The following is a 26356-nucleotide window of genomic DNA, read 5'->3' as shown; positions in this document are numbered from 1 at the left end:
TCTATCAAAACCTGGAAAGAGAAATCGCGTCGTGATATCCACGACGTTTGACAAAGCGAAGCTCTTTACTCTTAAAACAGTGATCTTTAATAATTCTTCAAATATCTTCCATTTTGGTATTTTTTGCAACAAATACAGTGGCCGACGAATTTATTTATTAAATACTCATCATGATGGGAAAGCTTCCATGTTCATATCGTATATTTCGTAAAATGTTTCGTATAACATAAGTGTATACGTGTATATAATATCCTACCAAGATTGCATCTCGTTTATCAGCGTATTTCTCAAAGAATCTAGCCATTCCAGTTATCTGCTTAGAGTTTACTCCTTGCGAAATTGAAAGGAGCTTCTTACGCATCCTTAATATATCTTTGACGTATCAACGTGGCAAGTCTTGAGTAAATGAAACCGCAGACTCTCGGAGTTTCTTGTTCGACACGGTTACAGAGCCGTTTGGTTCCTCTGATTAATAAACCATTGGAGAAACGAAGGGAGAAAGAGGTTGAAAGACGCGATGGACGACGATGATGGAAAGGTTCAAAAGAAAGTAGGACGAAGCGGGGTTGTGGATTATCGAAGATTTTCCGGGTAGAGCGTGAAAATTATCAGCGAAAGACGGGAGATCGTAAAAAGGTTTCGAAACCGTCTTGCGAGACTTGTTTTCTATCTTAGAACCCAGCGTGGCCGAGTTTCACCCTCTTCTAGGCGCGAGCTGGAAATATACTGCTTAAGCAGACAGGGTCGAGTCTCGTTCCCCTTTCAGCGCTCGATCTCGCGCTCGAGTTCTCGATCCAGCAGAGGCGATCGAGTCAGAGATTAAAGGAGCTCGCGTCGTTTGAACGGCGTAAAACGGTTTGGTACGTTCGAAAGTTCGTTTGACTAATGCCACGGGGATCCTCGCGATTCCCAGAGAATCGCTCGCAAGGATCAGCCTCTCCCATTCACGCGAAATAAATGAAGTTTCTTCGTAAAGAGATAGCGAGAAGCGAGGAGAAGAGACAAGAGAGCTTGGCTCGTTTGAACTTTAGGTCGATTCAGTAAATACGATAGAGGGAAGAAACGTCGGCGCGCATCGATTCTATTCTTCTTTTTTAAAGGGACGGAAAAAGAGTCAGTAATCGAAGCTACATTATTCAACGTCTAATCGATAGACTCTTCCATCGCTACCTTCTTCTCGATAGACTCGCTGGCTACGAAATTGTTTTCGTCGTTGGAACGTCCGTTTTCCCGGAATTCCTTGTTTTTCGAGCGAACGAGTTAGAGGGTCGTGAAAAAGCGGCGACAAGTGGCGACAAAGGATTTCAGACTTTCAGAGGGAAAGGATGGAAGGAAAAACAGGGCCAGAAGACTGTGTCTAGCGGTTTATCGGCGGCTTCCACCAAGCAGAAACGGAATTCGCAGATAGCAGCCACGAAAAAGAAGGCTTCGGTCGATCAGCCTCGAGAAACTCGTTTACCTAAGCGTAACTAGCGGCACCTGCCGTTTGTATTGGGATCGGTCCAATTCCTGCGGCGACCCGCTCGTTTCAGGCATTACTTACCATTGCTCGAGGATTTGATTAACGGTGGAAAGCTCGCGAATACGCGCTAAACGATCCACTTTCTAATTAAATCTTACGCGCCAACTCGCTCGCTAGAACCGACTAGCGCGATAATGAGACAGAACCTGTGTTCGATTCGAATTGATTGTGTCATCATAGTGGATATCGAATCGTTTTAATATAAAGGACAAGATTTATGGAGAATATCATTTCGGTTTAGATAGAAGGATTAATCCTTTGATGCCGATATACGGCTCTGTTCATGGATATTGAAATATTTATGAGCAACTATAAGAACCTCTATTTCCTTTCAAACATTGATCTGAATGAACCTGTATGACAAAGGAAGAATATATCGTACATTCGATGTTATAATACAAGTTTCATAGATTATGTACAATAAAATCAGATATTATTCCCCCTATGGTCGACACGCTTCTCAGTAAATTCGACCACTTAATCAATTTTGACACTGATAAGTAGGTCAGATTTTCTATCATAGTTTCTGTTATTTATTTCCAGATCTAAAGTATTGCCTGTTTCACCGCCCTTAGTACATAATTTCGAAACTCTATACGTACATCGCAAGTTTAGAAGCTACACTTTTGTCAAAAAATATCCGGTAATTTCTTGCGACTCTTGTAGACGAGTGTATCGAATTACCATAGCTATCAAAGAGATTAAGAACAGTTTGCCCTGGGAGAAACGCATAAATAGAGCAAAATCCAAGGTTGATTACCCTTGCGGAAATTACTTTGGAGAAACAATCTTAATGAAATTACACAGCCTGGGAAGCGACTTTGCGAGCACAGGCGCGAGAAGAACCGAATTAAAAACGTAAATGAGAGATGAAACGATTGAATAAACTCGAAGATGAGCGGAAGTGCAAGTGCAGTAAAGCGAAGATCTGCTCGGATAACGCGGACGAGAGACGCACCGAGTGATTAATGAACTATATAAGAGGGAAGTAGAATGGGGTACCGGAAGAGTGAGAAAAGAAAATCTTTTTTCCTCTCTCCGATTATAAGAACGTGTTCCACACGAATGAAAGGAGCCTAGTCGACTTAGTAAATGTAAAAACGCATTCTTCGCAAGAAACGTAAAAACCAGGCGGGCTATAAATTTCTAGCCGGGAAATATCAGGTTTCAATTATCTCCGAAATAATCGACGCGCTTATTCCATCTCGTGATTCGCGAGCGAAAGGATCGTTGACTGCGTATCGTTCACGGCGATCGAGGGTGCCCATTACCGTAACCATGTTCCAGAAACAAAGATATGTAAATTCGAAGGGGGAGATCGATTTTTTCCAGTTTCTTCGACTCGATACGATCTGGCTAAACCTGTACAAATTGAATTTTAATTTCGCCATCGACCGTTTCCGGCATATACTCCGCTGAACCAATCGAAATATCCTGCAACAACCGATAAACGATATTTTTCTTCTCTTTTTTCCTATTTTCCTTTCTTCGACCGGCGGATTCCAAACGGCTCGAATTATCGTGGCACAACGTTTACCCTATGTGTTTATTGCGACGCGAATCGCGCCAATAAAGATCATTCCTATCACGCTTATTGGTCGTTTCCTTCGATATCGGGGATGAGGTTCGCGAATTTACGAATGGCGAATTCGCATCGCTATAACCGTATGTCACGGTTATTAGATCGTTAGCTTTGTGCCGCCGTTTCGAGGCACGTCGATTCCGAGGTTGCGCCGTTCTGTAATGGATTTTAAGAAAGCGGAAAGTTGGCTGATTTTATTGTATGATCGAAGGTAGTGGTTTCAGAGAGGTCGGACGGGCGGGGGGGGGGGCGATACAATTAAAAAATTCTCGGAGACTTTTCGAATTCCTGGTTTATGCTTGCAGATATTCAATGATCCGGACAAATGCAGACAAATTCAAATTTAAACAAGTAAACGATTCTAATTATCAAATTCCGGCAAACTTATCTGATTCTTTTATTCAAATGAAAAGCAACGTCGCACAACGAACGAAGCATCTCTGAGAAATCTCGGCGATTTATATCCTCACTGCTGGAAACAAGTTAAAACTAGCGACTCTACCATCTGCAGTCGACTTAAATAACTTGCGTTTTTCCCGGTATTAGCAAAAATTAACTCTAAACCCTATGTTCTTAGCGTGGGAAAGGTAAAGAAAAGGGAAGAACGAAAAGGTAGAGCAAGACAAAGAGAGAAAAAAAAAATAAAAGAAAAGGAGAAAAATAAATGTGGTGCGCGGCGCGAAAGCTTTGTCGCTTGCTCGACCACGGAGTGGGCGACTCAAAGTGGTGGCCGTGCCACGTAACCATCCGGAGGACGTATCCCGCAAGGAAGGAGCGTCAGCTGGCGAAAAAGAAAACGTTTAATGGCCGCGTCGTGGACAGCAAGCAGAGAGAGAACGTGCGCCCGCGCTCCGCCACTCTTTAATTACGTCGTGACTGTCATATGCTGCCAACATTATTACCGAGCAAAAGCAGAGAGAAGGGTTAAGCTTTGGTCTACGTGCGCGTGGCTTCATCCCCGTAGCCGGCCTCCAGAACGACCCAGCCCCCGATAAAACTTTCGAGAAATTACACGCTCGGTAACAAGCTCTTTCCATGCAAATAATCTTACCAGGGAAACGCCTACCGATACACCGCGATGCTAACCATCGACAAGACGAATGTTATCGCGTTCGTGATCCCTTTTCACGATGGCTTACCCTCAGACATGGACCGGATAAGTGACAAAACTGCTGCTATGATAACAAATAATATACCCGCGATTTCTTTTTCGTTCCTTTATCATCGAGATGTAATAGGTTTTTGAAGAGTCGGGTACTGCTTGAGGGATTATCGAGATTGGTTATAGGTAAGGGAAAGAAGATTGCAGAAGAACGATTGAAGATAGGTCGGAAGATCTTGAGAAGCGTTTGGGAGTTTGTATTATATATTATTTACGTTCATTTACGATAGAACCGAAGACGATGGAAGTGGACTTGATTGTAAGGTTGTCATAGTTATAATTCTAATATAGTAATGATATAAATTTGACAACAGTATGATTGTTATTCTATGAAGGATTCGATAGAAAAATGTGAGAAGTTGGCGCGATATATGAAAAAATATTCCAGTACCGATTTGTTACTTAATTTCAAAGAAAAAGACGGCAATTTACAAGGTTTCTCAATACTCGCATTCCCTGAATAGCAATGTGTTTCATGAAAACGCATTCCAGTCTTCGGATTTGTAAACTACGTACATACACGATACGTTTTTAGTTCCATCGATTTCCCAAATGGCTGCATGATATTTATTATTCGAACAGGCTCTATATTTAAGGAAAGCTCTGCATACGCAGTCGATACCCTCTGGTAGAACTGGATTTCACTCTAGCGATTTTCAGCGTGATTCACGTTTCGGCAAGTGAAACAGCGAAGAAACATACCAAACGCCGATTCGTTTGAGAATTACAGCAGTTTAGTAACACGGTAAATATACGACGTTGTGGAAACTATCGAAATCGAAGGGTCGCGTTTTAACAGCACGGTTTAGATTCACATTGTGGCTTTTCTAAGCGATTTGCGACACGTTGCCGCTTAATCTGCGGCCGTGTATCGGTCAATCATGAAATTATGCCCGTTGATCGTGTAACAAACCACGATGAACTCGATGTTAAAGGGTGTGCTGACACGTTCGGTCAACTGCTTCCGTGGGTGATAATTTCAAGCTGGGGATCGAATAAATCGTCGCGCGCTAAGAGAGAGTTTTTCAACATAACTGGACGGGAAGGGAGTGCAAGTGTGCTGGAAATGGCTGATTTGAAAGTATTATGAGCCGTTCCTCGCGAGCCCGCTGGCGAACACCGTGTACTCGTGGCAATTACGAGGCAAATAAAGGCGAACGAAATTGCAAAAATTATTCTAAACGCGATTTAAAGCGTCGTATTTCTTTCCCGGTGGCTATCCTTTTCTTTAGTCGTGTGAAATAAAAAGGTCTAAAATGGTTCGCAAGAACAATTCAACCCCTATGGAGGAGAAAATTATAGAGTTTATTAATCAAATACTTTCTGTACTTGAAGAATATTTCTAAAAATTCACAATCGTTATACAACATCGAAAACTTGAATGAGATATCATAGTGTGTTGAAAAAATCCAACAGTATGTGAACGAATATTTTTGCAACCAACACTACACACGTATGAGGTTCTAAAATCATCGAACTTTCCAAGATGCATTAACTTCGATTAACAACTTGTAATTACTTGCAAGCTTTTCATGCTCAAAGGAAAATAAACGTTCCTCGATATCTTGTGTAAAATAATAATAGATTATTCTTCGATGAACATTTTTTAGTTTAAGTATATTTACTACCAAAAAGCTACACCGTCTAATATTTCTAATGTAGGAAATCGCCAAAATTTGCCGTAACTTTCTCCCTCCACTTCCTTTTATCACTTTAGCGCGTATTTCATTCAGCAGATGGTTGTCTAATAACTATCAACTCTTCCTGAGCGTTATCTAGTGCCCTCGCGGGGCTGGGGAACGCATAAAAGCCGATTCTCGGCCTTTCAATGCGCGTCGCGGGGTTCCCCTGCCTTCAACGGACAATTGAATGCGTTGTAAATCTCGCAACGCCGATAAAAGTGGAACGCGCACGCCGCGAAAACGGATTAATGGACAGAAGTGACCCGTTTATCCGACTCTAGGGGGTTGGGAGCGGGGGAAGAAAGGGACGAAAAAAAATTTGATCGTTCGCTGCGCCATAAATTTCCAACACTGTCGGTGACTCAGCGACGTAATCAAGACTCGTGCGCCAGCCTAGCGTACGAGCAGAAGCAGGTAACGCGCGCAAGGGCTGCTACAAAACTCGTTCTCATAAAACTAGCCACCGCGAAATTAGACAATACACGTACAGGCAATCGCGGTACGTTTCTTGTCTGTATATTCCTTTGCTTTTTCCTTTCTTTCGCTATGTTTACTATTTTCTTGAATTTTGTACTTTTTTTTTAGTGGTCTGATAGATTATTTTATTTGTCAGGCTATTTTAGCTATTTTTATTCGACGTAATTCGCAATTAAAACGATATGTAGTTCTGAACGCTTAAAAATTAGTTGTTGGACAGTTTTTAATTGTCGAAATTAAAATATTAGCGATCTATATTTATCTCTGTTCATATACTGAGTGGATATATAATTTTTTTCAGGAAAATTGCATGCCTGTTCGTTAGTATATTTTAAACTACATTCTTTAACTATATACTTTTAAAAATGTAGCCAAATATTATTTCCCATTTTAGTTGCAACAAAATACGAGCAGCCTACAAAAAATATTGGAGAAACAAAACTCTTCACGAAGCTATAATATTTTAATTATACCAAATATGTACATATATTATGTTTAAAAATCCCTTTATTTTCTCAGCTTCCTCTACGACTCTGACTCACAGTGACGTAAGTACCGTGTACACCACTCGCATATCAGCATGAACACGACAACATGGAACTTCTTAGTCGTGAAAGGGTTAAGACAGCGGGTAGCAAAGGTCCGCGAGTTTGTGGCAGTTACAGAAATTAATTTGGACCCGGTTAGCAGCACACGACCGGAAATTTTGCACCATTACCTTCAGCAGGGCGGCTGGTATTCAGATTTCACCGCGGAAACCCCGAGTACACGCGCGAGCACCGTTGAAACACGCTCAATATGACGCCGTGGATACGCAACGCATCTGTCGACGCTGACAGGTTTCTTGGCTCTGACATTTTGCCGGAACTGATGGGAGAACCAACCATGCGACACGCTTTAAAGTAATACTGCACGGTGGAAACTGCCAAACAAGTCGTCGAATACCGCTCCAAAGTTGAAGCTCGTACGCCAACCCAAAATGTGGGAATCAGGAGGCTCCATATATGTTCGAGATTGATCTTCTGATTTCCAATGCGTGATATGTCTTTTATGTTTTTCACTCTGTTGTAGAAATTTATAGGCGTTTACCAAAATATTAGGTTGCTTGGAAAATTCGTAGGGAAAGTTAAGAAAAATTTAACTATAATTAAAAACTATTTTCTTTCTGTTTATCAATTCTACGAATTAAAAGGTAGAGACAAGCGATAATGTTACAAACATCATCGTTTTTAAAATTTACCTTCGAATTTACCATCATTTATATCATCCTGCTGCGACGACTGATCCTCTGAACCAACTCATTTCTTGGACACTGAATACTAAATTGTTTAGTTTATATAGCAAAATTAAGAAATTAATAAAAAGTGGAGTTGATTAATTTAAATTTTACGAATATTTCCTATTCGACACCTTCTAAATTTAAATCAGATAACATAGTAGTCCAGCCTACCAACACGCTTGTATGGGTGTTTTCAGAGCAATCAAAATTCGCGAATTCGTGACACGAGATGCGCGCGACTTCGCTCAATCGGGATCCAGTTAACCAGTAAGCTTGTTAGTCTAAGCGTTCAACCACCGTGAACGATTCCTCGGTGTCTGCGCGCACGTACTATGCCTCTATGCTCTTCCGAGTCTAACAACTGTGCGCTATCCACTTTTAGCGGGTCAGTACGCGTCGAATAACGCGTGATCTATCGATCTTTGCCGTTGGTATCGCGCAGCTGTGGCCGCCCGATACGACGATCGATCGAATTCGGCTGAACTTCCGGCGATCACGTCCTCTCTTTCGTTCGGCAGTTCATTTAAATCCCGCAGAACGAATCGAACACTGATGAATATTCAGGGAAACAAAGGGAACCAAGCAATCCGGATTTCCTACCCGGTATATCGCGCTTCTCTCCTTGCTATCGTTGTGAGAAGTAATTTATTCTAATTGGCGTGGAGGCAGACAGTCAGCTAGAATTTCTGAGGCTCTATCGATGAGCATCCTGACTTTGTTTTCTTTGCCCTGTCCAGAAGTAAAAATGGTATTTTTTTTTACAAAGTTTTTACATCTTACAGCTTTCGGTCTTCTGCAAGAGTATAATGACATTAGAGGGTTGTAATTTATTATGTCTACAACCGTAGAGTTTCTAAGAAGTCCAGTACCCTAATTACTCTTTATAACTCGTTAACGGTGTCGCGACTGTTGCATAGATTTCCTCGTAACGATCCTCAGGTGCACGAAATATTTCACGTTACCCGAACGTGTTGAACATAAATTTTTCCAATCCACGGCTTTCGAAGTTTATTAACCTCCGACATGTGCCGCGATTACGCTGTAATTTCCTCCGTTATCAGCTTTTCTACTCCGGACTTGAGCTTGTTAATTACGGCAATCGATTGATTACCACAGCTTTTATCGTTAATTTATATGCAATGTATGCACATGATTTAACGTAGATTAAGTATCGAGAACGTGTAAAAACTATTTCATTCGTTTGTCCAATACTATTCTAAATCGAGGCTATTTTTAACTCGTTCCAAATTCGTGATCTATTTTCCTGCTGGAAAGTATATACTATATTAAAGGTACATGAAATATTTGTACATAATTATTGATTAAACTTTTCATATCATAAGGTCTCGTTTAATAATTACAATTATCTACTACGATATATTCGACCGTGTTTATTATTATTCGCTAATCTCGGCTATAAAATTCATCTTTTTATATAATCCAAAATATTGCGACAGAGCACGAAGCTTGTACTTTCGTAATTTCCTTACTCTCGGCCGTCTAACCGTTGCCCAAGGTAGTTTATTAGGTAGTTTATTATTCGAGGTTGTTGGTTAAGTACTTTAATATAGTTTCAAACAAATTGTGCACTTTGAGAATTTAGAACGGAAAAATTGTTACCATAAATATACGATGTATAGATAGCGTAAATAGGTCTATGCTAGAATTATATTTAATAACAAAAAAGCACCACTGATTTTATCCCACCAAGAATCTACGCTGCATTTACGCAACATTTCATAAGTAATTTTTCTCATTAATCTACGTTACCAAACTCTACTTTTTAATGTTCCTGGTTTAATATTCCTTTTTCCAAATCATAGACATCTTTCTCGTATCCCTGACTTGTATTTTACTTTACTGAACTTATTATATTTCGGCAAAATAATATTTAAATTTTTCCAAAATGTCTACATTGATTTTCAATGGATCAATCAAATTCTCCCAAATCACAAATGTTCAATTTCACAAGAAAATTTCGCCGTACCTGTAAACCCTTCTTTTTCGACGATTCGAAGTTGATTCGAACACGTTCGCCCAACAAGGGGCTTCGATTTTAGTGGGTCCTCGATAGCGATTTCCCAGCGTAGAACGAATCACAGGTACACGCGGATGATGGAACATGGAAATGGTCGCTGGTCGGTCGCAGTGGCGTTCTGCTTTTGAAGGGGGCCAATTGTTGTGCGAGCGGGCACACGGTCGCGAATTATGTCGTCGAATTTTGATGAAGAAATTATTGCCCCGGTCGCGAGGGCGGTTTCCATCAGGCGCACGGATCTCCGTCGATTTTTTGCCACGGAATTGTTCGTGGCGAATATATTTGCCGATCCTATGCAATCCGATGCGCGTCTATTTCATCTTTTTTTTTTTTTTTTGCAAAATGTAAATACGTACGACGTTATCCACGTTAAATTACGACACCGTTCTCAGCGATGCATTAATTCTCCGATTCTCATAGATATTTACAGGCGAGATCTTTTATTATTTCATAATCTAAGCAAATGTATATAGTAGTGGATTCTAAAATATTTTAACGATTACATTCTTCAAGATATCTGATTTTATTTTCTTATTCCTCAACGATAATCGCAATCGTGAATATGTATTCTCCGAAAGGATGGACATCTAGTTGACAGTAATCGTAATTAAAGGAAAAGTGCAATTATTTAGAAAATGTATCTCAAAAGATTCGTTCACTTCTTTTTATTATCGATTTAAATTTTCCCACTATTGGCTGAAATAATGAGAATATTTATAGTTTCAGAATAAAGATTGTACAGTATCGAAATGAAGTCTCGGAATCTTTAACAACAGAGATACAGAATTAATGTAATAATCTGAGCCACGAAAATCCAACGAAAAGAAGGTCGATTTCACGTTTCGAAGGCCACCATCCGTATTTTAATCGTATTACCTGCGATTAAAAATTAACCGATTTTTAATTAAACACGCTAATTATCAACAAGCACGATAATTATAACGATCTCGTGTGTGATCGTTGGTATGTTCTGACGTGTTTGGTTTCACAAGCTCGCTATCGCGATGTAATACGCGATTCTCCGGAGATTAAGCCATCAACAACCGCTCAGAGACTGGTACACTGGTAAAAAGTGATTTATCAGTGTTGAATTTTATTTCGACCAGGACGGTTCGCGGTTTGGATATTTGGAAATTATTACGTTCGATTATTAAACGTTCGACACGAAATTTAGTTGGATCGAAACCGCGACGAACAAGGTTTAGTAGTTTTATTTATAGGCGATTTGAATAAAATATAATCGACCGTGTTTTGCAGATAAAACTTTATTGGCTAGTATTATATATTGAATAGATAGATAGAATAGTTGGTATAAGATTGTGGTTTAAGAATATGATTTAGTAGTAACACAATAAAAAAGATTATAAGTATGAGTAAATTATTTGAATGGCAAATGGAACACGAATGAAGATGAAAATTAAAATGAAATGTTTCTCGTTCAGTGTTAACAACCCTTTATCACCCTATGTTATTCTTATTTTTCTTATTCTTTCATTCAAACCGCATTTTCAAATAAAGTAGTAAAAAAGTTTAGTAGTACAGTTTCGATATAAATATTTAGATAAAAAATTTCAAAATATACGTAGACTGTAATATTTGCGTAAAAAAATAATTACGGAAAAATAACCATAGCGAACATAAATAAAATTGCAACGATAACGCAAAAAAAATAGAGCAAAAATATGAATAAATTCTACGCGATATTTTTATGTATGTACGTTGCTCGTCGATTCTATCAAATTACGTAACAAAATTCCATCACGTCGTAAAATGTGTATATCAAACACTTAATTCACGATTGAAATAAATTTCACATGCCATCTAAAACCATCCATTCGTTCCCACTAAATCTCTTTTACTGCTTTCGAGTCTCGAAGTACAGAAGCAGCGATCATCGTACAGAAACGGTCTGTTTTCAATGGAAGACCGCTCGCCGTTCGATTTCGAATGTCGTGAATCGTTTTAGAGCGTGCGATCGTACGAGCAGTAGTAAAATTAAAGAGAGGCGTAAAAAAGATTCCGCGGCGAGTGAATGAACGTGTCCCTTTTTACGGCACCTCATAAAGGGAGGCATCGCCTGCTTCGATGGGGGCGGAAACAACGACATCCAACTGGAAAGTACGCGAAACGTACAGCTGGCGCTCATCAAATATAATTATTTCCCCTCAATGCGCGCGTCCCATCTCTAATTGGCTTGTATCGCGTGTGTAAAAATATAAAAAATTCAAAACAACAACAACAACAAAAAACAAAAAATACACGTTGCAAACAATTTTCTGCATCGCTGAAGGTTCCACGACGATTCCGCGAGATTCGATTGTTCGGTTATTTCATTCGAGTTGGTTCGCTCTTTCATTTCTTTTTTTGTCTCTTTCTTTCTCTCTATCTCTAGTTGTCTCCTTTTTTTAAACTCTTCCTACTTTTTTTACATTGGTGATTGTCAGACACGATGAGCGTATTCTAACTGCGTGCTCGCGTTTAAACTGACCGCCTGTGTCTGCGAACCAACTGTCCGTGAAACGTTCCCTGTTCGCCGTTTACTCGTCCCCTTCGGGAGCAATGATTGGCCGAATGTTATTACGAATGAATAGGAAATTCGATATTTTATTTAAAACAGTTCTCGATTGCATCCGCAGCTTTACAATGGCTTTTAGTTCTGGATTTTTACACGAGTACATACACCGTTGCAATTTTGAGTGAAGATGTTCAGAGGATTGTAGTAAATTTAAGAAAGTAATATCCGTGAATAATATTGTATTATGGCTCTAGGCACATTATGCGTATTACCTTGTTCCAATTACTCAATTGTATTCAAAACTTAGATGATCTAGCAGCAAGAAAAATATTGGACTTGTAACACTGGAATTATACTTCATAAAGTACGAAATAATTATTAGAAAGAAGAATAAGTACCCTTTCTATTAGCCTGTAAATGTATCCTCATTAATTCAGACATTGGAGTCCTACTGCACAGTACTAAAATTCTCAAAGTACTTGGCCAAAGAATCTGACCAGGATTTAGATTCCAATTCATTCACACTATTTCAAACCACCTAGCAACCACCTCCACCTAACTTCCTACTCTTCGACCTCCAAATGCTTCGCAAGACCCTCCACCCTTCTGTTCTATTTTTCACGTCCAGAGCCGTGTTTTACGCCGGAGCTCCATTTCTCTGTCTGAATTCCGCGACCGGTGTTAAGTTTCGCGGTCGTTCTTTGTTTCGAACGGAGGCAAACTCTCGCCGCGACGTTCCCACGAACGAGAAGCCCTCTCCCTTTCGTTCTGCCGCGTTTTTTCGCTGCGTTCTTGCGGCCGACAGATTGTAAAATTCCCTGCAATCGAGCGGTCCACACCGAATTAAAACGAATGACCGCGCCATGGCCCGCGATTTCGCCGCATCGTTTTTCCTTCTTTCCAACCTCTATGCTTGTTTACGATTATTGCCGTGACCTATCCGCCGTTTCGACACGCTGCTACTTCTAGCGGTTTTTACGCTAACGGGACCAAACTGAGCCGATGGATCCTTCAAGAGACGACGTGGCTTTGATACGAATTGAAATTGTTCCGTTCGATGATCGTTCATGGTAGATCTTGCGAGAACCCGTTCTTTTCATTTTTCTGCTTCTTGTGTTGGTCTGTTCTTTTTTTTTTTTTTTTCAAACAGTTCATTGAGATACGATTGTGTTTGATCATTGCGTTTAAAATAAGAATTTTATTACGGAAAAGCGTCGAGATTTAATGACTGGTGATGTATGAATGGCAAAATGAGTTGAAGAAAATGAAAATAAGTAGAATGATTGAGTCGAAGAACGCAGAATGTACTCGGATACTTTTCTCTGATGTCATTTCCTCTTAGTTTTATTCCTTCGAATATTCCTCGAATCCTGATCAATCAACTGATTCAAATAATATACATTTCTAATAATATAATATAAATATAAATAAAAAAACTGACACTAATAATATCATTGTATATTTTCAGAGATTGCAAATAGCGGATATTCGACAAAAGAGAAAGACAATTCATTCTCCTTGAGCTTCTCTAACTCGTCAAGATATTTCTGAACCGTTTCGAAGATTGATTAATTGCCTCGTTCAGCGCTAAGCACTCGATGCCCATTAACGTCAATTCAACAATTTAACAGATTAATCACCGCGAAACCACGGTGCTAAATTATTTCTACGCTGTACGAGTTGCTTCAATAATCCACCCAGCATTCCAAACTTCGATTTGTTCGTCAAATTCACCCTCAACGATCGTTGGACGCGAGGCACGTTAAATGCGGCAAAGCACACCGAAAGCAGCCATCGAGACGATAGAAAATGCGGAGGAATGCGTGTTCGCTTTAAGAGCTTCCTTATCGGCCATGAAAACATCCCTATGAGCTTTTTCCACGGAGGGTTAAATGCCGAAGAGACGGAGAAATTAATTAAATTCTCGCCAATCGTCCACGAGAATAGTTTTCCATTTTCTCTGTGAATGAAACACGCGAGAATGCGTTCTCTTCATAATGCCCCGTTGATAAAATATCGTTCGGTAATCGATGAAATTTTTTTATCGAAAACACGAAAGGAAAAATGCTGATAAACGGAAGAAAACAAAACAACAAAATAATGGACGTAAAAAATAGAAAAGAAAAAGGAAGACGAGCGAGATCGTGGTACAGAATAGACGAACCAGGCGGTGCCTGCATTTCGGATGCCGACCCGTTTATTTTTCCACGATTTATTCACAGCCCTATGTTTACACGTCCGTCAAACCGGACGTTTTGTTTGATTAAAAGCTGTGATCGTTAGTGACTGCCGCTACTGCGCGTGCATCGTCGCTTGACTGACCACGTCGAAAGGATTTCGTGCGAAAAAAAATATTCAATTACCGTGAACAATTTCGCACCGCCCTTCATAACACCCAACGATCATGAATGATCTTCAAAATGGTCTATATAGAATTTGATTTTCATTCTGAATACAATTTGTGTCACGGACGAATGTAGGGTATTAATTTAAGTATGTATCAAATATCTGTCAAAATGGGATTTCCAATAAACGTCAGACGTCTGCATCTACTTGTTGTTAGACGCTTTTCACAGCGTTCGCAGTGTTCACACTTAAAGATTTCCGATCAATGTTAGATATTTTATTGAAATATATTGTAAGAATATGCTTCTAAACGATTTTCAGCTGTCACTGGAATGATTTATTTTGAAAAAAAAATATAGCAATCTAACAAGAAATTTTGATGAAAATCTACTGCACGGTAGTTGTAGAAAACATATTTGAAAACTACCTGGGTCCAAAAAATTTCAATTCTATAATCGAAATGTCATATTGCGTTTCATTTATACAATCGCAGTGATCTACAGTCCATGCGACGGAATGGAGAAAAGTAAAAAAGTTTCAACAAGGCTGGCAGTAAAAAGAGGTAAATATCTAAGGGAGGATATACGCGAATGTAAACGAGGAAAGTTTCGTTAAAACACGGAAACGTCTCAGACACGATCATTTGAATCCTAATTTTTACATATAATGGAGGGTTGGTTGCTATGTGTAACTTCAAACGATCCGGACGAGAGTTTAATTTGATCGTCGGTCGGAAGAAAAGGGAAGAAGAGGGAAGTTTGAAAAAGGTAGGAAAAGAAAAAAGTTTCGCGTCGTGTAAGCGGAAAGGCAATTTTAGAAGATAACTTTCGGGATCACGGCGACGAACAGTCGCGAGGAATGTGTGTGCGCGCCTGTGAGTGGGAAAAAATTATGGAGATGCCACGCCAGTGGACCGAGCTTGTGTGCAGATCGCAAAGAAAATACACTTGAGAATAACCAGACAGAGAAGAAACTGAGAAGCATGATTACGTTAAAATCTTTCCTTAAACAACCGCGAAACTGCTGAAGTTACGATAGCTTTGAGACAACGCAACACAACGAGAGCCAACAAAGATCGTTGGACGATCCAGTCAATGGTATCTCAGCGAAAGCTTTCAGAACTTTTTAGAGCACGAAAGCTCGCCAGTGTATGCTAACTAAGAAGACAAGCTATTACGGAGAAAACTTTCGCATTTAATCTGGAAAACTTATTAAAAGAATTTGTTCAACATTTATAAGGTTGCTCGAAAGAGCCCGAACATTTATTTAGGATACGATTACATTAATATTTGTGTAGCATGAAATTCCGGACATCATTTTGTTGACATGTTTGATTACAATAGTATTAATTAACTGAATGTTACATATCCTGACAGGATGTAGGTAATTCAATTGCAGTATTACAAACATATAAATAGATATCAATGATGATTTTATTCAACATTATTATTACAGTTATATGTCATTGGATGATATTATGTGACATATGTTTGTATTAAATTTATATTAAGCATATTTGTTAATATTGCAAATATTTTGGAATTCTGGTCAACTCTAAATCTGGCGATTCGTCAATTAGAGAGAGATTCATCATATTTAAGCCCGATTAATATTCATTAAAATTCATGAAAATTCAGCTAAGACTTAACGTTAATCCACATCAAACTTTGAAGTTACCGAACTCGCGCAAATTCCAAATACCTACGTCAAACATACACGATTCTGGAATCTTTCCAATGCACGCGATTCTGGGATCTGTCAAACACACGCGAATTAGCATTCTAAACGAGCGTTATTTCGGAAGCTTTCCAGGCCACTGGCCTCCAAATTTATTATTACAACTCAAATGCATACGTGCACTTCAAACATTTAAATCTCCCAATATAACTGCACAAAACATATTTCCAAACGAAAAATCTCCACGAATTTCTCAAAGAAAATATAGTATTTCAATTCCTTTTTCTCATAACAGCTCAGTTAAATGATTATATTTTGTATTTTATACATTTAGCACAATCATAACGTAGTAAACTCGTCACATGACCATAAAAAATAGAATTGGGATTCAAATAGTCCGTGAACGAAACGAATCATCCCTATGGCTGGCCACCATTATTACAAGTAAAATATCAAAGAGTGTGTAATGTTATTGATTAATTTAATTTCCGCCATTTGAGCGTGTTACATTCCACCGCGAAAAAAATTGCTCCGCTGCCCGCGATACTATTACACAGTCTGTAATCGGCTGGCACGCCAAGTTAATAATCCACGTTACGCGGTCGCTTTGATACTTTAAACAGTTTAAACACAAACGAACGTTTCTGGAATTCTCGTCACCGGATGGATGGTTCTACCGTCCGTTAATTCCAGAAATTGTTTTAGCAAGTTTCAACTAATTGCATGCATCCACTATACGATTTACGTTTTGTGTTTTCGATTTGAACTTCTTGCCTAGGATCTAGATCTCTGATTAGAAGGTAGAGCCTTTTAATTTCATATTTGAAGCAGACTATTACTCTTTTGAATATAATAATTTCTTCACTTAGGAATTTTCTTTTTCATTTTCGTTAAAAATAAATTATCATATGTATTATATACGTTCGTATTTATAAGAACTGTTTAAATTCTAATTAATTTGCTCTTATTAGTTCTTCATTTTATGACTATATATGAAATTTGCTGATTAAGGAACAATCCGGTTAACAAATTCACCTAGTTTTGCATTACTTTCCACTTTCAAATAAATTTACCTTAACGAAATGTCGACTGCCTGATTAATATGCCTAAATTTTGGTTTTAAATATTGCTCTATGGCGTAAATTCTTTAAATGATTCTTTCACGTGCGTCATAACGAAGGACAAAGTTATATCTAGATACGTACATATATAAACCATTACCTTTTGACGGTCAACATATTTTCATTTACGGTGAATGGGCCTCATTCTTCTTACCATTCTTTTTTTCAGTTTTAATTGGAAAACGTAGTTTCGGGTGCAACGCGCTAACAGTGTGATACATAACGTTGATTACCAATATTGTTGGACCCCTCGAAATACAGCGTTTGCAACGTTACGCCTCTACATCTTTCTTTTTTCACTCTAAACGCGAACACGGCGTGCCATCGACTGAAATGAATTTTCGCAGATGTCCCGTTCATCGTCGGCGGCGTTGACGATCGATTAAGTGGCATTAATTTATTTACATGGGAAGGGTAGCCAGAGAGCGTCAGAAGGACGTTTAGCAATCGATATACGCAATTGTACGAACTTGATTTTCCATAGGTTCATCGTTTCTAGATAATTTTATCTCTGTCCTTCTGTCTTTATTTCAATTTTGAATTTATTTCACTGAAAGCAAAGGGTTACTTGTAAACCGATTTTTCATAATCGTTCGAAGTTATGAATGACATATCACTGAAGTTCTCTAAATTTTTTCAAATTAATCTTCACCGAATTCACCGAAAATACAGAGAATAATCCTTTTCCTGCGTTAAATTGAATTGTAATCATACAGTTTCGTTTTGATTTCCGCTATTTAATTCCAGTTGTTCATGGAATTTCATATACACGCATTGATGTTCAAGACTGAACACAGATATGAAAAAAGCTAATAAATTGATTAACTTCAGTTCCAATTAGCTATGTATGTATCAATTTGCTACGACACTTGTGTTTCATATAGATATTTTGAAACACTATCTTTTGTATTATTTGTATCTATATCTAAAAATATCATTAATTTTTTTATTGACGAAGCATCTAAACGAAGCAAAGCGGTGCCGCAGGTAAAATGCTCGAATCCAAACTGAGAGAAATATCGTCGAGTCTCCTCAGGGCAGGGCAAACACGAAAGCGTCGTGTAACAAACCCAATGGCACCGCAAACGTTAGTTTACTGCTTGGTTTCCACTCGAGTGGACGACACGCCACGGACAAACCGTAATCCGAATGTAACTCGACAAACATCGCGGTTCGAGATGCCATCCCCTTGGAACATTGTTCGAAGTGGCATTTCCGCCATAAAGCAAAGTCTCGCCAATCTGAATCATCAGTTTGGATAAACGAGAAGAGGAATGAGATAGATAAAGGGACGTCGAAAAATGAAGATTCTCGTTTTTCTCCTCTGTCAAAGGATATCTACATATACAGGGTGTCCTGCAATGTGTGGCTTCTACTTCAGAAATTACATAATTAGACATCTGAACACACAGTGGAAAAGATTCATACATACATATACACGTTCTATTTGTTGTTTTCGTTCGTGAAATACGAGTCTTCTGTTTCGTCATTTGTTATCTGATTGTATTTACAGATGATGTTCAAAATAATTGCATACTTTGTATTTAAAGATAAGATCGTAGACGTCTTATCATTGGTCCGGACTTTTGTAATGCATTCTAGTGTTTTTCGAAATTTGTAAGTAATTTTTAAATAAAATCTTTCCAAATAAATGAATTAACCGTAGTGGATTCTTTTCGGCTATACGATTGCTGAAATGGGTCCTACATACAATAAGACACCCTGTATAGCTCGGTATACCTACATAGATCCAAATTGAAGGCCGTAGAGGACCACCTATAAAGTTTCGAGCGCGTCACGAGCCGTAACGTTCCGACGCAATAAACGAAGGAATTTCGGTGGTCGTCAACGATGGCGGCTCTCTTTGAAATTCTCATTCGATTCGGAAGCGTATATTGAAGGACTATTTAATGAACTTTCGCGTTCTACCTTTTTCCTCTTCAACCGAAGGGAAACTATGACGCTAAGTCACGGAGCACGTGCTTCAGACCGCGAAACAAAGGCGAAACCGGAGTTAAAGGAACTCGTTGACCGCCGGTGAACCGAACGTAGGAACGTGACACGCCGGAAGGGAGAAAGCGGAACAGGCCGCCACGGGGGGTCACGCTGGACCCTGACTCGCGTCGCGCGTGATCCATCGGCGTCGCCGCGATCGTTACGCGTTTAATTAAACGACCGCGACCAGGCTTTGTATGCACGCATTATGCATAAAATTCGCGGGAATCTCATGGCTGAAGGATTAAAAGTGTGCGCATTTGGTTGAAACTTGCGAATGAAGAATTGGAAATTAAAGGGGAATACGATAAACATAAGTACTAGTTGAACGATAAAGGGCAGAGTGAACAGCAGTGTTATAAAGCGTGGTCTAGAATCTTTCCTTGATTTGATTTTACAGATTTTCTAATATGAATAATAATATTTCTCACTTTGTATCTTCTCTTAGCTCGCTTTAAAATTCAGAATCTGAGTACATAAAGCCATACGTATTTTACAGAAATTAATCTGGCTAGAAAATATATTGTGTCACCATTGCATCTATTATAGAATATATACGCTGATTAATTAGATCCAAGTATATTCAATTTTATATTATTTAATACTTCGAAATGACTATAAAAACGAAATACATAGAAACTGATAAAATAATACTTCATTGGAAAATAGGGATGCGTGTAAATACTTTCTGTAGTCACTGTAGATCAGAGCTCCAGTTCATCATTTTCAATCAATTTTTTAGCTAAGAAGAGTCATAAATGAGGATCGTTGCGTTCATTATCTAATTAGTCCAAAGTGAAAGCGCCAGGAATATCACAAAACCTCTCAGAGCGACGTATTACTCGTGCATTAATCCTAAATTTCCAGCCTCGTCGTTCTCCTGTACGATAATCAAATCTCCCTCTGACATTTAACAATCCTACAAAATCGTTTAACCTTTGAACCTTTAGACCACGTCCTAAAAAGCAACAAATTACGTCGAAACGATTCCACCACTGAAAACGTTCTCGTTCTGTAGCGGCGACATTGGAAGGTAATTCAACGTTGTATCCACGTCTCTGGGGATTGTCGTCGGTTAACCAACATTGTCATCGGCAACGGAGTGAAGATGGACGAGCATTTTTGCAGGAGAACGACGTGATTATCATCCTTGGAAGGAAGACTTAGGAGAGAGGGAGGAGGTCGGTCACGGAACGAGAGACACGAAATTAATTTTTACTATTACCGTCGGGCTAATATATTCGCATAAGTTAGCGACGTCGCGAAACGACTTCACGGAGGACTGCAATCACAATAAACGCGGTGAACGAACGCGGTTACCGGTGGTCGTATTGTTTAAGAGTGGCCCGTTTCTACTCTGGAAAATCGTAACCGAAAGGGAGCATATATCGCGTGCTGCATCAGCTCGGTAAATATTAGCTCGTCCTGGATATTACAATTCTGAAACTGGTTCAACGGGAACGTCGTCGTTCCTCTTTTATCCATGGAAAACGAACGGACCGACGATTACGGAAGTTTGCAGTATCTATCCTTCCTGTACTCTCTAGAATATTTATCAAAATTCCCCCTATTTGCTCCCTTTCTGCATTTTTCTTTTTGTTTGTTTCCCTTGATTTAAGAATTTGCGTAATAATTAAAAAGGATTTTCTAATTCAGAATTTTTAATACGATTTTATGGCACGACCTGTAGATGTGAATTTAGAACTCTGAAGTTTCATAAAGTTAATTCCGTGGACTAAATTAACAGTGTTTCCCATAGAAGCAATCTTGGATAGAGCTCGATGTGCATTATGTATGTAGGCTCTTTCATTTCGTACAGTTTAGTGAACTGATTTCCATTCTTAATGAATATCCCTTTGAAATTATTCTGTGTCTGAATTGGTCACGATTGCGGCGCGTCTAGTTGTTTGCTTTGGCAATCAGCTGACCTCATTAGGTGTTTTTATTGTAGTAATTTTCGTCTCTAGTAACGAGACTATAAATAAAATATAATTACTTGAACAATAAAAATCAGTAACATCAAAATTTCTGTAGAAGAATTCTGTAAATTCTTGGAAACAATTCTAATCGATCCAAAAAGAAGAATTTTGAAAGAACTCACAGTACGTTTAGAAAAGAAAATTTAAAGAAAAATATTAAATTTTAGTAAGTTAGAAATACCATGAGATAAAGATAGACAGAAAAATGTAAAAAGTCTCAGCTACTTTCAGCCTTAAAATTTCCAAAAATCTACTAAGAACATCCGCTATAGGTTCACTAAAGGTCTCTACCTCAGAAACGGATCGAATGAAGCCGTAGCTTCCAGGTAATCTCTAGTCCGCAAAATTCTCGGCTATAAATTCACCAGCGAACCCGATACCCTGGTATTTATAAAGCGAACGCGTCTTGCTAGGTTAGAGTTTCAAAGCTCCTGCTGTTAAAGTGAAAGGAGTATCCTTGTACTTGGGGAATACTTCTCAACCTTGCAGCAATGTTCCTACTAAAATCACCGCCTTTGCTTCACGCTCCTGGAGAAACGAGAAGAAAATCGGGTACGAAGTAACAAGGATGTTGTTAGGTATACTCGATACATAGTTTATGGCATCGTGGTGGTAAACCAGTGAATATAGCTATTTCTAATTGAGAAAGTCTACTGAAGATAGTCGCAAGATACGGACAGCAAATTTTTAAATGCTTTTTGTGCGCAAAGTGTGCGAGTTTGTAGCTTCATATATCTGAGAATGTTCCCTGAGAAACAGGCATCGTCTTTAAATGAATATTTGAATTCATACAAATACGAAATAGTAATCAATACTATGCATATATAAATATTTATATTGTTGTCCCAAAAATGTCTTTCGCTATCTGTACGCAGCTGCTTTATCTGGCTATGTTGATACAAACATGAAACCTAATCTGTCAAATGTTGTGGTCTTTATCTTCGATCGTCTTCTAGCTGTCGTAGGACACGTTTCGTTTGCATTAAAACAAAAAATATCGTCCATCTATTATTTCCTTCTAAAATGAAAGAAACTTTTAGGACAACCTAATATAAAATATATAAAATATAAAAAATAATATAAAATATATAAATCTTAATGCTATACAAAAATCAAGTTTCAAAAGTTTAGAAGGTAAACTTCAGAAATTTAATATTTAACCACCTACCAAAAATAGCTTCCAACTTCAACGATCGCTATAAGAATATACCTCAAATATTCTTAATCAACACCACAGAGCCTAATACTGCTTTGTATTCACCATTTACTTTCAGACCTTCATCAACCTGAACACACAATGCCTCCCCTCAGCAAGTCCACGCCTCATCCATTACATTCAATCAACCTTTATCTTCCCTCTACCATTACATTAACATCGAATCAATTGCAAAAAAGGAACGCAACAACACATTTCCATCCAACTTTCATCAATAGTCTACGAACCAAGGACCACAGTAACATTCGACCAACTTGGAATGGATGAGCATAAAAGAATCAATCGGAAAAAAGTACATGGGGAACTTACAGCCCAGCAATCAAGAAGACCTTCGACACAGGCAAGTTTGCCTCTGGGTCATGAATAGCGAAATAACTGGAGCAATAACGCGATAATCCCGCGGTCGAAGGAAGCGAATTAAACGATCCGCTCGCGGTTGAAGGCATGAAACCGCGTTGTGCGGAGACGGAAATTGGGTCGGAGTCTCCCGGGAATTTCAGATCTTATTACGGAATTGGAGCGGCCTCCAACCGGCTATACCCGAGCCGGTTTTCGAGATTTCCTTGGGCAAATAAAACCGTACCGAATGCATCGGCGTAACACATCGTGGCTAGTTTATTACGTTGCCATGCACGCTGTCACATTTAGATGGCTGAAGATAATTAAACGCGCCATTCGTGGATCGAATGTGCGATTTAAATTTGCTCCAAGCGACAGATCCTCCCGTTGTATAATCCTCTTAGGACTTTAACTTTTAGACTTTTTATGGTTGCAGCGGATCGTGGATGTATATATGTTGCGAAGTCTTGGAAGAAATTCGGGTGAACGTAAGACGATCGTTTATATGTTCAGTGATTTTAGTTGAGGTTTCCTGTTTCAGGAAAAATTGTAATTACGATCAACTGTATGAATTATTCAATAGTATATGATATAGTAGTAACGTATAACTATCCTTTATGTATAAAATATGTATGTACTTTGTGCTCTAAATGAAGCTCATTTAGCGGATATTATGTTATACAAGGCGCTTAGCATAAGAAAATGTCTATTCACTGCAAAATATTTAATTTCGTCACATAAAATATGCAACCTTAATTCTTCTTTATATTCACTCATTATACCGAGCGAACGCTAACAACTTTGTATTCAAAAGCAACTTCCAGAAGCTCTGTCAGTAACCCTGCCGAAAAGTTTCAAGGTGCACCGTAACATGAAACGTTTGGAAATCGGGAGACTCAAGCTTAGTACGTCCTTTTTTTTACTATAGTCGGAGGTAGGTATAAATTGCAAATCATGATAGAAACTCGATCTGACATAATATTTTAGACAGACCCCTGCTCCAAAAAAATTTGGCAGCTCGTGGGATATCCGTAGGAGTAATCCGGATTAAATAAAGTGATTTTATTGAAACGTTACAAAAAAAGTGTATATATGGCATAAAGAAGTGATACGCAGGCACACACGGTGCGCTACAATATTGACTTTTACGAGAACGCACTTTTATACCGCGTGTTATCCTTCGTATATCCAAAGAAGTTTCACCGGAAGCATAAAAACCGATAGGCGTTGCACCATGTCGCGAATATGCCATCTTTCCCTTCCTCTTCCTCGCGATCAAATCATTATTTACACTTGTGACCCTCAGCTGCCACTCGTTCGCCAAGAATATCATTTGAAAATCGAAATTTCAAGAGAAGGGAAAAGGTGTTGGAGATATGCTTCGTATATAAATGTGCGCGTGAATGAACCTTTTGAATCTTAAAAATGGCAAATATTTTGCAATGTCATGGAAAAGATTTATAATTAAAACTGTACTTCAGGAGTTTATTTACCGATAAAATACATGTATATATGTGGAATTTATATGTATAAGTAATTTACTTTCAAAGGTACAAGTTATTTAAATAATTTTAAAACCCATTAATCTTTAGTTTAATTCTTTTAGTTCCGAACAACGATATATCCTTGTTAGCAACACTTGCGAAAAGTGCCAATAACGATACATCATTACGTATGCGATGGCGTCTTACCATTTGCATCACGAGAGAATTTCATCTCAAAATAAATTTATGAAACGTTATAAATGGTTGAATTTCTCTGTAGAAGCCCTATGTGAGATGTTCCACAAATTTGAATAATATTTTTCTCAAACCTGACCAAATTACATCAAACTGGTTCGGTATTCTTCGCTTAGGTACAATTCTTTCATTCTGCACTAAGAGGGTTAATTCTAAATGCCATTTCAATCTCAAAAAGTATGAAAAGTGTAGACACTAACTTCTGAGATATGTAAATCTTTCTCATAAATTTTTGTTGATAATCATTTCAATATCATATTCTTCGAATCTGGAAACTTTCGTTTAACCTACGCAACACCTTTAAAAACTGTAAGATGATAAAATTGGTTATATTATAAACCCTGTTCGTTAAATAATATGAATCACATCCCGACATTTATAATAAAAATTCGTTTTTGCAAACAAAGTCATCAAACCCCTTCATATCCTAAGAGTTACGCCTTTTTATAAGATATAAAAATTGGTAAATATTACAGAATTAACGCGACTTCATAAAGTGATTGGAACGAAATGGCGGTTTGCAAAGACAACTAAACGCTTTTATTAAATCTTGAAGGACCGACGAAATGGCGAAAGTTCGCCAGGATGTCAGACTCGTATTTAACCGAGCCTTGTTTCGAAGGATAAAACCACAGATGGCGGCATACTTTCTCCTTGGGATCGTACGCTATCAATTCGAGCGATCTGCGTCAGAATGAAAGATAACCATATCGAATCTGTCTGTAAATGCACGAATGTAATATGTAACTGCTATGTGTGTCGGCCGACCAATGTTAACTTTATCGAGAATTTCTCGATACATATTACCATCGACGTGTAAAGAGGATCTCTTTCTTATTTGTCCTTTCCTTATAATACCATACTTTGAGTTCATCCAGTTTTTGATGCATCTGTTTTTTATGATTGAAAATTCCAACGATCAACATCCAGCTGCAGAAGCTATTCGAGAGATCTTTATGGCCTAGGTTGTAGAACTTTCAAGAGGAATTTCTACGACCTATTTGGATTTTGATTCAGCTATAAAAGTTTCAATATTATTGGCTAACATACATATGCGCTGGATCTGTGATGATTTCACGTATATGGAAAATTTTATTGAAAATTGATGCTATATTTTATTCGACTTTTGTACAATAGAAAATGTACAATTACGACGTGTTCTCTTAAAATTTACTAGTAATATTGACAAAATTGTTTGAAATTTGTTTCTGTGCAAATATCAATACATCAAGGCTGATCCTTACTTGCTTTGATGTAAATTTCTAATTTTAAATGCTTTCCATATTTAATCAACGCTTAATCACACGATTTATCAATCTATGTACATACATAAACATACTACGTACTACAAGAATCTAATTTCTACTTCAGTATTTCAAGTAACAGCATAAATCCCTATACACATTCGCATCCCTCACCTTCACATCTAAAACAATGTATCGTTATTTACCTAAAATAATTCAACACCTTACACCCTTCCCTTCGTCCAAGAGATCCTCGCATTCTTGTAAAACACCCACATTCCCTTAGCCAGCTGTTCTCGGTGCAACGTCACTTCGATGCTAGACCGTCCGAGCAGCTCACAAAGCTGCGTTTAGTACACACTTAACGGATCTCTTTGCATGCGCCGTTGTTTCATGACCTGTCATTAATTACCAGCAAAAAGTTCCGATCTGAAGGAGGGGAA

General features: G+C 38.4%; 1 protein-coding gene across 13 annotated transcripts in view; it reads right to left on the bottom strand.

The window, feature by feature from the left end:
• The window catches only part of LOC122568651 (fat-like cadherin-related tumor suppressor homolog), a 496717-nt gene that overhangs the window by 126565 nt on the left and 343796 nt on the right, over positions 1 to 26356 (bottom strand). The window lies entirely within an intron of this gene.

Source organism: Bombus pyrosoma, linkage group LG6 (genome assembly GCF_014825855.1).
Source record: "Bombus pyrosoma isolate SC7728 linkage group LG6, ASM1482585v1, whole genome shotgun sequence".
Lineage (NCBI taxonomy): Eukaryota > Metazoa > Arthropoda > Insecta > Hymenoptera > Apidae > Bombus > Bombus pyrosoma.
The sequence above is the reverse complement of the archived record's forward strand: the minus strand, read 5'-3'. Positions and strand labels throughout refer to the sequence as shown.